At 38.1% G+C, this 13,227-nt stretch overlaps 1 long non-coding RNA gene across 1 annotated transcript; it reads right to left on the reverse strand.

Moving 5' to 3' along the window:
- Window positions 1-1,931: 1,931 nt before the first annotated feature.
- On the reverse strand, window positions 1,932-11,775 carry LOC124124309. The gene is made up of 3 exons (XR_006859445.2): window positions 11,236-11,775; window positions 9,638-9,712; window positions 1,932-3,061 (listed from the first exon to the last, which is right to left on the reverse strand). It is a non-coding gene; the product is annotated as an uncharacterized LOC124124309 (long non-coding RNA).
- Window positions 11,776-13,227: the final 1,452 nt, after the last annotated feature.

Genomic DNA, 13,227 nt, shown 5'->3' on the forward strand with positions numbered 1-13,227 from the left:
GAAGATACTGAGGTGTCAAAAGGGTACTACATACACGAAAGATATAGACAACCATTGACAAAAAGATAAGGAAACAAAACATACACAAGTTGTAAAAAATGACTCTACATATCGCGCCGTCAAAACGTCACTCAGAAACGACGTTATCTGATTTTTGGTGTTGTTGCTGTAGAACTCCTGGTGATAGACAGACCAGTCTCGTTCCAGACCTTTGTTGACAGCATGTACATTACAGATCAATTTGATCATGTCTTTCCTAACTCATCTATAAACCAGGTACTTCTCTTCCTTCGAGCTGTGTCCACTGCGTCTTCTTCTTGCAATCCATCGCCAGTAGGCAATATATTTCATTTGTCCTTATTGTCATAACACAAAAGTAAACCGGTCAAACTGTCACCGGTAATTGTCGATATCACAGTGTGTGATGTGATTCCCATATCTGATACTATATATTATATTAAACAACACTTATCTTTCTTACAGCTTACGGTATATATCTTTATCCAGTTAAACACAAGACACAAACGTGTCTTTTCGATGGTCTCTTCATATATTCATGCAGCATATTACGAAAAGTGTCTTTCGCAACAAGTACGGTAATTATATTTGTGAACTTTACATAAGAACTCTGCTGAATTTCTGCTGTGCGAGAAAACAGAATATCGTAGATTTGAAAATGATACACAAATGTTATTGCAGAGAAGAAACTACAAACTATACCAAGGACTTTTATATATAGTAAAACCAATCCTTATTTATACTGCATTTCAACCAACATTCCTTCTCGGCATATGTGTGTGTGTTTATTATGAAATGTCTTGAGCTTGTAAGTGGAAAAGCCAAGGAGAGGTACTTTACCACGTCTATTTATAGGACTATGTGATTAACCCCGTTATAACCACGAGTCAGTTCGTATATCGTTAATTAATCCGGATGTCGTTGCACTGATCATGTGGGGAACATATCCATCATCCCAGCTGATTCTTGTGAACGTTCTTCGTCCAAATATCAAGGCAAATATGTATAATTGCAGTTTGTGTATCTACTAAACCATTCAAAACGGTTATTGACAGCGCGACTCCACCGTGTCTGAATGAAGATGCTACTACTGGCTAGGACTCCGCAACACTCAAATTCCTGTCTCCAAAACTTATTTCTAGTTTGGAAACCCAATGGTGAATCTCAGTTGACGCTCTAATTCCATTTTTTTCAGATGAAAACTCCCAGGGATTTTTTGCGCTTGGGGAACCTTCTACTGACAAACAAAAGAATTAATACCCGCAAACAAATTTTCAATCTCGTTACCAACCCGAACCCGGTTGCTGGTCGACGATGTTGTCGTTACCGGGGGTGTTCCTGCGCCGGCCCGGGGAACGTCAGAGTTGGGACCGGGAGGCTTTCAGCCCCAATTAAACCCTCTATAAATCTCCGACCCTGGATTCACCTTTCTTAGCCCTGCTTTGGCTTCTCCGCTCAGTCGTTCCCGGCTGATTTATAATGGCCCAGAGTCGCCCAATATGAGGCAAGACCCTCCATTCAAAGCTTCCATATCAGCGTCACACACTCATTACGATAGTGAAATATTAATAAATTTCGATGACTGTCAAAGACTGGTTATTTGAAGTGTGCAGGTAGACTTGGAAGGTTAAAGTGGAGGGTGCACCAGCCAAGCACTTTGCTAAGGTAAACGTTGGATTAGGGGTTAACCCAGTATCAAGGGTGTTACCCCATGAAATGAGGCTCAAAGAAACCATTATCACATGTTCTAAAACGGGTAGTTTTTCGTCTTCCATGGCTGTGATGAAGCTCAAACACATTGGAATACGCCTTCGCCCAAAGACACGTTTGACGTTAACATAACATTTCCTTTTAACAGGTTTACGTCATTAACACCTAGGTAGTTTTACATAACTGACACGTAGTAGAACAAATTGGTTTTAAATCATATATTTAAGAACATGCACCATTCAACGATACGGCAATACGGTTTTCACACGCGCGCAATATTTTGAAAACAGGAGCCAAGTCTATAGTCAGGTAATAACGCGCAGATCTACAGTTTTATGGGATTTTTCTTTCGTTTAAAATCATTAAATTCTCATTAGTTCCCCGATCACCTCCATTCAACACTGCGTAACATCAAGTCAGCTCTATGTATGTAAATAACACATTGACAAGCCCATACGCGATTCAAAATTAGAGCGTTACAGTTACCTCTGTTGCTGCTACAACTGCTTAAGAGGAGTCCGTTTCATCTGTATCTATTGATGCTGGTTTTTAGTTTCTCAAGTTTAGAACATAGAATGTTATATTGTGCTTTCACAACTGCACATAATGCTAAAAATTCCCCTCGCTAAACTATTTATTGTAGCATACATCACTTGTGGATGTCTTAAACACACAAATATAGGCAGTTGGTCCAAGGTTGTTCTTTCTTTGGCAGTTATTCTTCACTTGAGCACCAAGGTTGAGTGGCCTGGCATAATGAAAGGAACTCGTTCGGATCGCAATCGACTTGCCAGATTATCCGTGCTAAGTAGATACGATCTAGTTCAAACTTGACAAGTTGAAAACATTAAGAGGAACTGGATATTGACTCAAATGTACAACTGGGTCAACATTGTTGATTGCAGGGACATGTACAAGTGTTAATGGTTGTTCAGTCTGGGAGTTGACGGTGTTCAGGTTCCAACAGAGGTGTTCAAGGTGGGATGGCGGCGTTGTGTATTTCGTCGTGTTTTGAGAATGTTTTTGGATAATTGGATATTTCAGTAGACAGTTTGAACCGCCAGGTGTATGCATTTGGATGGGAACCTACCATAACTTGTGAACTGAACATGTGTCTAACATGTCCTGAATGACGGCTTTCCAGACACAAGGATGGCGCAATAACATTATAAAAACAATTATGAAAACTCAATAGTCAAACTGTATGTAAATGTGTATACACGTTCTCAAGGGGTACTCGCATCACAGTCTCTGTTCACGGAAGATGAGTTAACGTAGTTTAAAGGTGTTTTAGGTTGTACTGTGCAATCATGTAGTAACCTCCAATCCATCACTGTAAGAAGAAGAAGAAGAAGAAGAATACATTGTCAGTGGATTCCCAGCTTTGGCACAAACACAGGATCTTAAACATGATGGTGCAGCTCGATCATTTTATGACCGTCTTTGCCATGCTTGTGGTTTTGATACAGCGGTCCACCCATGGTACGACCCGGAATATGTAGAGGGCGTCATGGAAAATGATAAATACAAAAGTCTTTGGAATAGGCCCATTTTCAGCCTTAGACGTGTCCAAGCCAACAAACCTGATCTTGTCCTTTTTGATAAAACCAATGAAACTATTTATATCATTGAATTTTCTGCCCCTTTGACACTTATGTGATTGACAAGATTGAGGAAAAACATGGCAAATATGAGGACCTCGCTTTCGAAATGTCACGACTCCCCATTGTTCTCAGTGCCTTGGGTTTGGTACCTCCCAATCTGTTGACTAACATTGGGAGAGTACCCGGGTTTGCTACCAGGAATACAGCCCGTCTGACAATCTGGGTAATGCAGAAGGCTGCAGTGTTGGGGAGTCTTCACATTTTCCGAAAAGTTCTGGGTGGGTTTGACTAGTTGACTAGGCAGCGCTTCCCATTCGCTGTCTGGGCTGCGTACGCAGTAGAGGGGGCAAGGGCCCTGAGCTGATGAGAAGCCTAACCAGCCTGACTGTGCCAGGATCACCCAACCCCTCTTTGCTGCATTTATTATTTCAATCTGTAAATAATAATAATAATAATAATGATAATAATAATATATTTTTATGTCTGTAGGACGCCTAATGTTTCAGGTATTTTTTATACATGTGTAGGGCATGCAGGACTAAGTGCATATATTTACAAAATACGAATATGACTTTCTTGTGTAAGAGGTGGTTTCAATTGTTCCACTTGACAAAGAAACTTGAGTCTAAAACCTGTTACCAAAACCTCGAATGTAAATCTGATTTATCTGACCTTCTATCCAACAACCTTTGTACTACGAATTGAATAAACATACACACAGAAAGGTAATTTCATAATAAGACAACCACCGCCTTATGAACTGGTGTCACCTTTAGTTGAGATCGGTAAACGACACATCATCAGGTAAAGTGACACTGATCGAATTATTTTGTCAGACTCCAGTTTCCGTAAAAGCACAAGGCAACATACTTATACCGAAGTTAAAAACATCCTAGATCTAGCCCCATGTCTCACGGGAAAACCTCGACGGGGATGTTTTCCGATTTCAACAAACACGGGAATCCTTATATTGACCAAGGTGGTATTGCCATCCGTGCAGTTAGAAAGGGAAAGGTCATTTTCATCAGAGATTTCAAATTAAACTGACCCAGAACTTCAGTTAAACATTCAGTTTCCATGATTCTTGGAGCGGACAACGTTAACGAGATCGCAAATGTTCGTAGTTCGGATCAGGTGGAAGAACTTCGCGCCCCAGAATGACGGTCCTCCCTTGGTAATTTTCTCCTCCTCTCGGAAACGAGTGGTCCTTAATGATGATGAAGAGGAAATTGATAGTTTACTATTTGTCACCATCTAAATCACTTGCAGCTCATCGCACTAATAGTACGAAATAAATTGATTTCTTTCTCAGCACCGGGACTAGAACGGGATATATCCGTCGGACGATGCTAATTGGTGCGTCGTGCGCAGTCCGTGAAAGTCGCGAAAATGGCGGCGGAAGGGCCGCCGCAACTCTAAGGTGGTTTAAGTGATGACTTTACTGGACATTTTCTCGTGGCAGGGGGACCTTTATGGGATTTTCAAGACATGAAAAATGTGTGCTTTCTTTTAATCGGAATCAAATTTTATAAAGATGAACAAATGTGAAATTGGACAGGACTTTTGTTATCGTTAATGAGGATGTACGAGACGTCGCGAGACTTTTTGTCAAAGAAAAGCTAGGTGTTTGTTCCTGTGTCCAGTTTCGTATTTATGACTTTTGTGGTAAATTTCGGTACCGTATGTAGATTTATGGAAATTAAAATTTATTTGTCTGACAAGTAAGAAGTGATTCCTTCAAATGGGAGATAACACCAAGACGAATAGGAATGCTTTTAATAACTCATTTTGGATGTGGAATCAAGACATTGCTTCACATCATAGTTCCCGGTCACTCGAACATTCATTTCAGACTGCTTCACCTATCAATGCTTAACAAGAAGTCAAATTTCACAGAACAAAATTAATCAAATAATACATCCAGCGTTAATATTGAGCACATGTGGTCTGCACATGTTTGTATTGCAATATGATTCAACATCGCACCATAATATTCACAGCAATCAAGACCATTCCGTTGAAGAAACCCTTTCATAGGGGTACTTTTCTACAAGAAGCATTACTGTCTAAATTGGTCAGAACTATCTAACTGGGTTTTTTCAGGAATATTATCTCCAACGGCATTCCACATTGTTACCCTGTCATGAAATGTGCTATAAATACCACAAAGGAGGAAATAAAATTTACAACCTTGGTGCAATAAAGTTTAGATATCCGTTAGCCGACAGAAACATACCAAAGCTTTGATGTACAGGTATTTTTGTGAGTGTGTAGTTTTTATTCGGTTTTTTATTGGGCAACAAAACAATCTGGATTGTACTGGAAGCATTTAACGAAAATTCAACATAAAAGATATTTCCGTAAAAAAATTAGATTGATTTCATGGTTACTTTATTCACTGATGCCCTGGCGTAAAAGCTTGATTATTTTACAAAACGATGTTATCGGATGCATATTGACGGCATGTGTGCATTCATATCGATTAGCGCCACCTGGAAATGTAAATTGAAAATTCTGTTTATCTCCTTTCTTTTAAAACCTCTGCTTTGTCGTCTTAAGTGCAAAAGAGGATTTGATTTTCAAAACGCGATGCTAAATTCATTTGAACAATCTATCAAAATACTTCCTTTCAGAGCTGTGAAAAATGAGGGCATTAAAATGTAAATTGTGTTGGAGCCGTGATCGGGGTGTATTCTGATAGCATTAGAACATGGCAACTCTAAAAGCATGGTTCTTTTGTTTCTAGTTCATAGTTAGACTCTATTGCAAATATTAAAAACAACGGCATCTCTTCAACGCCTTCCACCAGTATATGAATATATGCATACAGTAACAATCACCAACGGTATTACATCCAACGATTTCGTCGAACACAATTGCGTATAATGCATTTTAAAACGAGGAGCTGTTTTTGTATTCATAAATGTTTGGGTAAACTTTGTTAAATCTTGTATGTTTGTGTGGAGACCGCTTCCCTTGGCACATGTCGTTGAGAATATGTCTACAACCCCCAGAAAGTTATGCATGTGCAATCGTTCGAAGTTCTTCGGGTGTATTCTCCCGGCGCCCATTTCCTCGACTTTATCATTCTATCAATCTTGCTAATGACGAATTTGGGTCTCCCAGTGTTGTAGTTACTCAATGAAATTCATTTTTTCTCGTCCTTAAAAGTAGGGGTTACTCTGAAATAGAATATTAATCACTAAACAAATTTCAAACTCTACAACACCCTCGTTGCCCGGACATTTGGTATGCACGTGACAAGAGCAAATATAACACTCTCAGCTCTCGAGTTGGGCACGTGATATCAAAACTACTGTCAAATTTAAGTACTAATATTTGAATTTTTGAATTTTGAATAAAACTCCTTGAATTTAATGAGTAATTCACACCTCACAGGGCAAACAAATATGAGCTGGATCGAGAGGTTTTTAAATTTGTTGGCACCGTTTGGAGAATCACTATAATCTTTCAGCAATACAACCTTAAAAGCTGGTATACAAAATAGAAAGTCCGCTTTAAGTGTGCATTGCAGTTAAGACCCTCTTGAAATCTCTTGCATGTGTTTATTACATCTGTTTCCATGTCGAATCTGTGATGAAAGAACCGGATCATTACCCGACGGAAGAATTAATCCAAAAGAAGACGCATGCAAACTTTCTATGATAAAATTAAAACTGGTAAGAGGAAATGTTAGATCATTAATTAGCTACGAAAATATTTAATCTGTGTGAAGCAGTATTGAATAAAGAGAAAACGCAAAAGAAACATATTTTATCCAAATTTGTCTGATATATACATGATCTTATTTCGATGTATACCATTTTCAAAGCTAAGCATGACGACTATCTTTATATGCAAAGAAGTTCATTTGTTATTTACAAAATATGAAATGCGAATGGTCCATGGTTCAATATAAAATGCGTTGTCTGAAGATAGCGTTCGGACGAACGAGCAAATGTTGACTCAAAGAAAAAGTTTCCAAACACGAAAACTGATCTCGTTATTTACTTTTTCAGACATCATGCCAACATTTACTATGAGAACCTTTGGGGGGAGTTTTTTAAACTGTAATTTTATCCATTGGGAGAAAAGCAGCCAGTCTCGCGAGAAATCGCCCTGTCATAAAACCAATAGTACCAGGTCTAGTCATGATGTGTCCTGTTTCCTCTTCTCTACCAAAGTGAAAACAACATGTGGGCAGAGACAACGTAATAGTGAAACACTAAAAATGTAGAAAAAAACAAATATCTAAATTGATTTTCGTTGGTAACAAAATCTATATAACTAAATAGAAAGAGGACCATTTGCATAAAAGAGAATTTCTACTCCTTTTCACTAGTAAATAATGTTGTAAACTTAAGATTATATTATTTTTTTAGATTTGATAATTCAAGCTGGTGGAGTTTAAGGTTAAGTATATAGAATTATAGTTCAAAAGATACTTTGTTCCTTTGGATTTAACACAGATGCATTCTTTCACAGATCAACCCAGTGTCAAATGAAAGAAAAGTTTTCCTTTGAAGAAATTTTCCATGGAATTATTGTTACAAACTTCTGTCGCTTCTCAAACATTTTTTGCTTGGATATTTTTCTCTGACACTGTACTAGTCATCGTTTACAAGTGAAATTATTTGATTTTTCAATTTGAACCTTTCGCATAGCATCTCCAAGGACTGAATTAATGAAAATATTTCTCCAGTCACTAGAGAACATTGAAATTTGACTTTTCCCCATAGAGAAACTTTCTTGTGAAGCTTAGTCCTTTTGTTTTCTTTAATGCTCCAATATCCGAAACTAATTGCAAAGCATTAGCAAATTTGTATAAAAGAAACCATTCTAAAATCAAATTACTATGGCAAATTAGGCAATATTCTATTGTTTTTCAAATAAAATTCGAAAGTAGCTTGCTACCGTTTCGAATTAAACATCACGTTCTCATAATTTGTTCCGTTCCTTTTCTGTTCTCCTTCAAAAAGTACTTCAGACAAACTTTTCTTAGCGTATTACTGGAACTTTGTCATATTAAATGATCGACACATTGCTCTAACATACAACATTATGGTCTACGGAGGGAAGAATGGTGAAGTTATTGTAGGAAGTGCCGCATGCGTACCACGCCCCCAACTCTGTTTTAGTTCATTGGAGAAAGTTCATTCATGCAAAATAAATAATTATTTTAATTCAAAATCCGCCTAAAATTAGATGATTTCCTGCACAGTTTTCTACAAAATCGTAAACGTAATCAATGTGTCTAGAATCTTTGTCAAATTAATAAATATATATTGCAGCAATAAAGATAGTATCTTCTAATAATAAACCTGATTGTGTGGAATATCGTTTTAGAAGAATACACTTTTGAGAATATACTGCGCTTTTGTTAATATATTTTTCTGTGCCCCACGGAAAGTTATTTTTGTTAAAAAACTACCGCAGATATTGTCAGTCCAGTTCTTTTTTTTAAATCTACAAATTAATTTTATTTCGTTGATAGTGAAAATTTGTTTTGACGAAGCCATACTTTAATGAGACGTGTTTCACAGTTTGTCTGTGGTATAAACACACTCGCAGTTCAGTCATGATGTGACATATCTGTATGAAGTTTTCCCTCGTATTCAACAAATTTCAGTCGATAAGACATACCAATCGGCCTCTAAGTATTAAGACCTTTTGCAAGAAAATCGAGATGAATACAGCTAGAACACATTCTATTTCAGTTTTTATATAACAAAAACAATTCAAATTTCATATTTACTTTCTTCCGAAACTGCTTCAAATCATTTCATTAGTATGTTCTAAAATACTCGAATAAGTATTTCCTAAAAATCTAAAACTTTAAATCATATACCAATTTTCAAAAATATTTAAAATAGCCCGGTGACAGAAGCAAGCGAACACTGGTGCAAAACAATTACGGTGAAATTCTTCTAATATCTCTTTCACCCAGTATGTAAACATTTTCACAGTGATGTCTAGTCTATCAATTTAATGCTATTTATCAACCTAATACAAATTTTATCTTGGAATAAATAAACTTACAAAATTTCCCATGCATATAATTTCGTTTTCAGGCCGATTTGACATACTTGGATTAAATCCTTTCACATTGCGTCAAAATATTTTATCGCATAAATGGAGCAACGTAAAAGCTTGTTTCGCAAATTAGGTTAGCTCTACCTTCCCCGGCCTACTTGCCTGACGGGATATATAGACAATTTACGAGCCATATCCCAGCATGCGTTGCGCGATACGTAAACATTATTTGCTAAGTGCCAGCGCCTTTTGACTAAATATAATTTACTTACCTACAAAATGTATCCAATATATTACTTTCCTTGTGGCAGAGCTTGGCAGAAAATATGTTTTCTTTAGGATCCAAACTGAAACACGATCGAGAGGGAAGCAATTCATAAAATTTTACGCATGTCTTGACAATGTTTCCGTCATCGTCGTTCTCGGAATATTCGCAAAAATTAACGGTTTCACTGTACGCAAGACTAAACAAAATTGTTTGACATTTTATTCAGAGCCGCAAAGAAATCATCGGTAGTGTTAAAAAATGAAATATGTTTCAAATTATTGACAAGGCCTTGTCTCCATTGAATATTCAAACGTGTCGCCTTAATTTTAATAAAATCAGATGGAATATTATGTTGTTGGATGTATGGGGTCTTGTGTATTTAAAACTACTTTTGGGGGATATTTTTAAATCAAAAGATGACGATAATCTCCAAAGTTTTAAACCTTAATTTGGACGAAGTTTTCACTCGTTTGAATTAAGAACGCGATTAATACGAATAAATGTATCATGATTTCTTTGACTAGATTTACAAAAAATATCCAATGCAATTTTAAAACGTTTTTTAAAAAAAGGACATTATTACACAACCTCAAACATCGGTGAAAATATAACAGAACACATAATTTATCCAAATGCCATTTAGATCATCCGTTAAAAAAACATGGGATAATTGTGCTTACAATAACACAATATTTCACACAAAATGGTTGATGAATATTTGATCTCTCTTCATATTACATATGATACGTATCTGTTTCATCACACAATATCACACACTCAAACCGTAACCCACAATTCAACACCAAATGTGTGTCCTGGTAATATTTCAATCATATTAAATAATAGAGCGGCAAAAATATGTTTTGGAGTTATCAAACATAAAATCGGCGGCATACATCATTAATGTGACAGAAAGAGACCGCGTTATGAGTAGATCATTTCGGTTAAATAATACGCAAATCTGAACTATATTACACTTAAGACTTACTGGGTAAATTATTTCTGAAGGTCAAGTTATCACACAGAATGAGGTGCTTAAGTGGAGACACACGGGAGTCCGATGCGGGGAAAATACCTATCTCGTTGTACGAAAATGCCATATCACTTTACTCCATAAAATATTCACTTATTCAAAGTCACCGGCGTATGAAATTGACAATTCAAAGCTGAAAACACCGGCGGGTATGGTTGTATAAACTGTATGCTTGGTTTAAACAGGCCTGAATGGCAATGGTCGTTTTCAATATGTGTTGATTCTGGGACCGTTGAAGTATATTAACGCATTTATTCACAGCAAATACGCAAAAAAAATTCTTAAGTCAATTGCCGAAGGTGTCAAAATACAATCACATGCTGAACACATAATAACAAAACGTTCTGAAAAATTATTAAAACGTCACAAAATATCAAAAAGTATTTTTTCCAAAAGGCAACCTAATCGAAAAATTATTTTCAAGCGTAGTCTCCCCCCATGCCCACAGAAAGCCCCGAGGATCCAAGTCTCAAGACAACGAGATATTACGAGAGGCCGCACACAATCCCGTTGCGCCCCTATGGGATATCCGGTAGGGAAAAACGAGGATGAGAAGTAGAGTTTCCTACCTCTCACTGTGGTTTGGGTTACGGGTCAGCCTAGCTGCACGTCCCGGTTAGGGAGCAATTTGGTCCGGATCTGGAGCGGATTCCGTAGACCCCCAAAGCCTAGCTGCACGTTGGTCTGAAAGGTGGTGGTACTCGCCCAGCGTCTCTCTGTGCGCTGACTCAAGGCAGGGGGACAAGTGCCGGCCAGGACGGGCATTATCAGCGAGGTATACTCGTCCTGCCAAGCGCTAGATTTACATTTCTACACGGCCCTTTGACTGAAGGAAAGACTCAGGCGAATAAGTCGAATACGGACGATCGTATCACAGACGCATACAACTAGCTGACAAGAAGGATTTGCTGTGATGCGGCCTAGGCTCCGAGTGATAAATTAGCCACTTCTTCGTTTCTGCCTGGTCTGAACGGGAAACGGAGAGCCCAGACCGTAATCAAAACTCGAAAAATAATTTTCTGTATGGTATTTGGCCTTTGTTGTGTTGATATCTAATCTAAGTTGTTTGGGAGCTATCAAAGGCAACGCGGCACATTTTGTGTAAAAGAATCGCTTTATATCCCGCCTCTCAGTTGAAATAGCCCGAGCGCCTAAACGCTAGGCCACAGCCCTACATCTAATCAAGGGGATATCGGGAGATAGGATTTCAAATATTTACTTGTGTCAAAAGGAAAATGATTGCCGCAATTTCGATGGCCCGAAATTCAATTCAGGGGGCCCTACGTAAACAACACTCGCCTTCTATGTATCGGAAACACAGCGATAATAGTCTCTGCACATGCGCAATGGCGGTTTTAGAGTTGGGCCACAGTCAGAATGGCGATATAGCGACGATGTGCAAACTTGGAGGGGAGTGGGGAACGATTATTGCAAATTAAAACTTTTCTGGACAAGCAAACGCTAAATCTGGCTTAAAATCAAAAGTCTGACCTCTGGCCAGACCTCTGCTCGAATGGGTTGGCGGTTGATTTCATTTCCAAGTAAAAAAAGGAATTGGCAGCTATTTACACACGCTGTAACTGGAAATTTGCGAAAGTGACAGCAATCCATCACCCCCGTAATTGGCTTATTAGTATACTTGTAGCTGAAGTGAATGTCCATTTTGTGAAACAGATTACACCAATGATGAGCTTAATAAAGAACGGCATGACATGCACATGAATATTTCTAAATCTCACATCAAACGAAAGAACTGTTCAGTGGCATGTTCTGTTTAAAAGTGCCAATTACCATATCTCACACATTAAACATTGCAATTTACAACTGAAATCGCAACAGAGACGATGAATGTGGCCCGAATAACGATACCGAGAGAGCGAAGAATGGGGCTATGTCGTCTTGGTGATATTTACATACTAACTTATGTAATAGACATCCACTGGCGCTGTTGTATCCACGCTACATGTTGATGTCGCAGACAATCATTAAGTGAAATGTACATTTAAATGATGCAATAGACAACCATTATGTGCTAGTGACATGTTAAAGGACGCGATAGATAGTCAGTCATTGCAATGAACATGGTAAGTGATGCAACTGACATGAGTGATGGTAGTAGGCTGATCAACGTCTTACCGGAATCAGGGTTGTGGTCCGAGTGACAGATGACCACTGCGATAGTGGGATATCTATGGTAGGTCGGAGGCACTGGTGTACTGGACGTGGTCAACAAGGGTGAAACACGGGGCGCCACATCATTGTCAACATTCCAGCACGGACCGAACCATTTAGACATATTGAGGTATCGAACGACAGTTGACAAAACACATACACCATTAAACTTTAATGAATTAATCTAATTAAGACAAATTATTTGCATGTCGGGTTGTAGCTATTTGGATGAAACGGTGTTTTGATGTTTGATAGGCATTACTTAGAAGTTGACGGATGACAAAGTAGACTGTGAAAGCGACGTTTGCTTGACAACGGTATAAGGATCTATACCGAAACGTCGCCTTTACAGTAATTACAGAAGTTGTTATCCATAAATTGTGTCTACT

Source organism: Haliotis rufescens, unplaced genomic scaffold, assembly GCF_023055435.1.
Source record: "Haliotis rufescens isolate VD_foot unplaced genomic scaffold, xgHalRufe1.0.p SCAF_3, whole genome shotgun sequence".
In the NCBI taxonomy this organism is placed as follows: domain Eukaryota; kingdom Metazoa; phylum Mollusca; class Gastropoda; order Lepetellida; family Haliotidae; genus Haliotis; species Haliotis rufescens.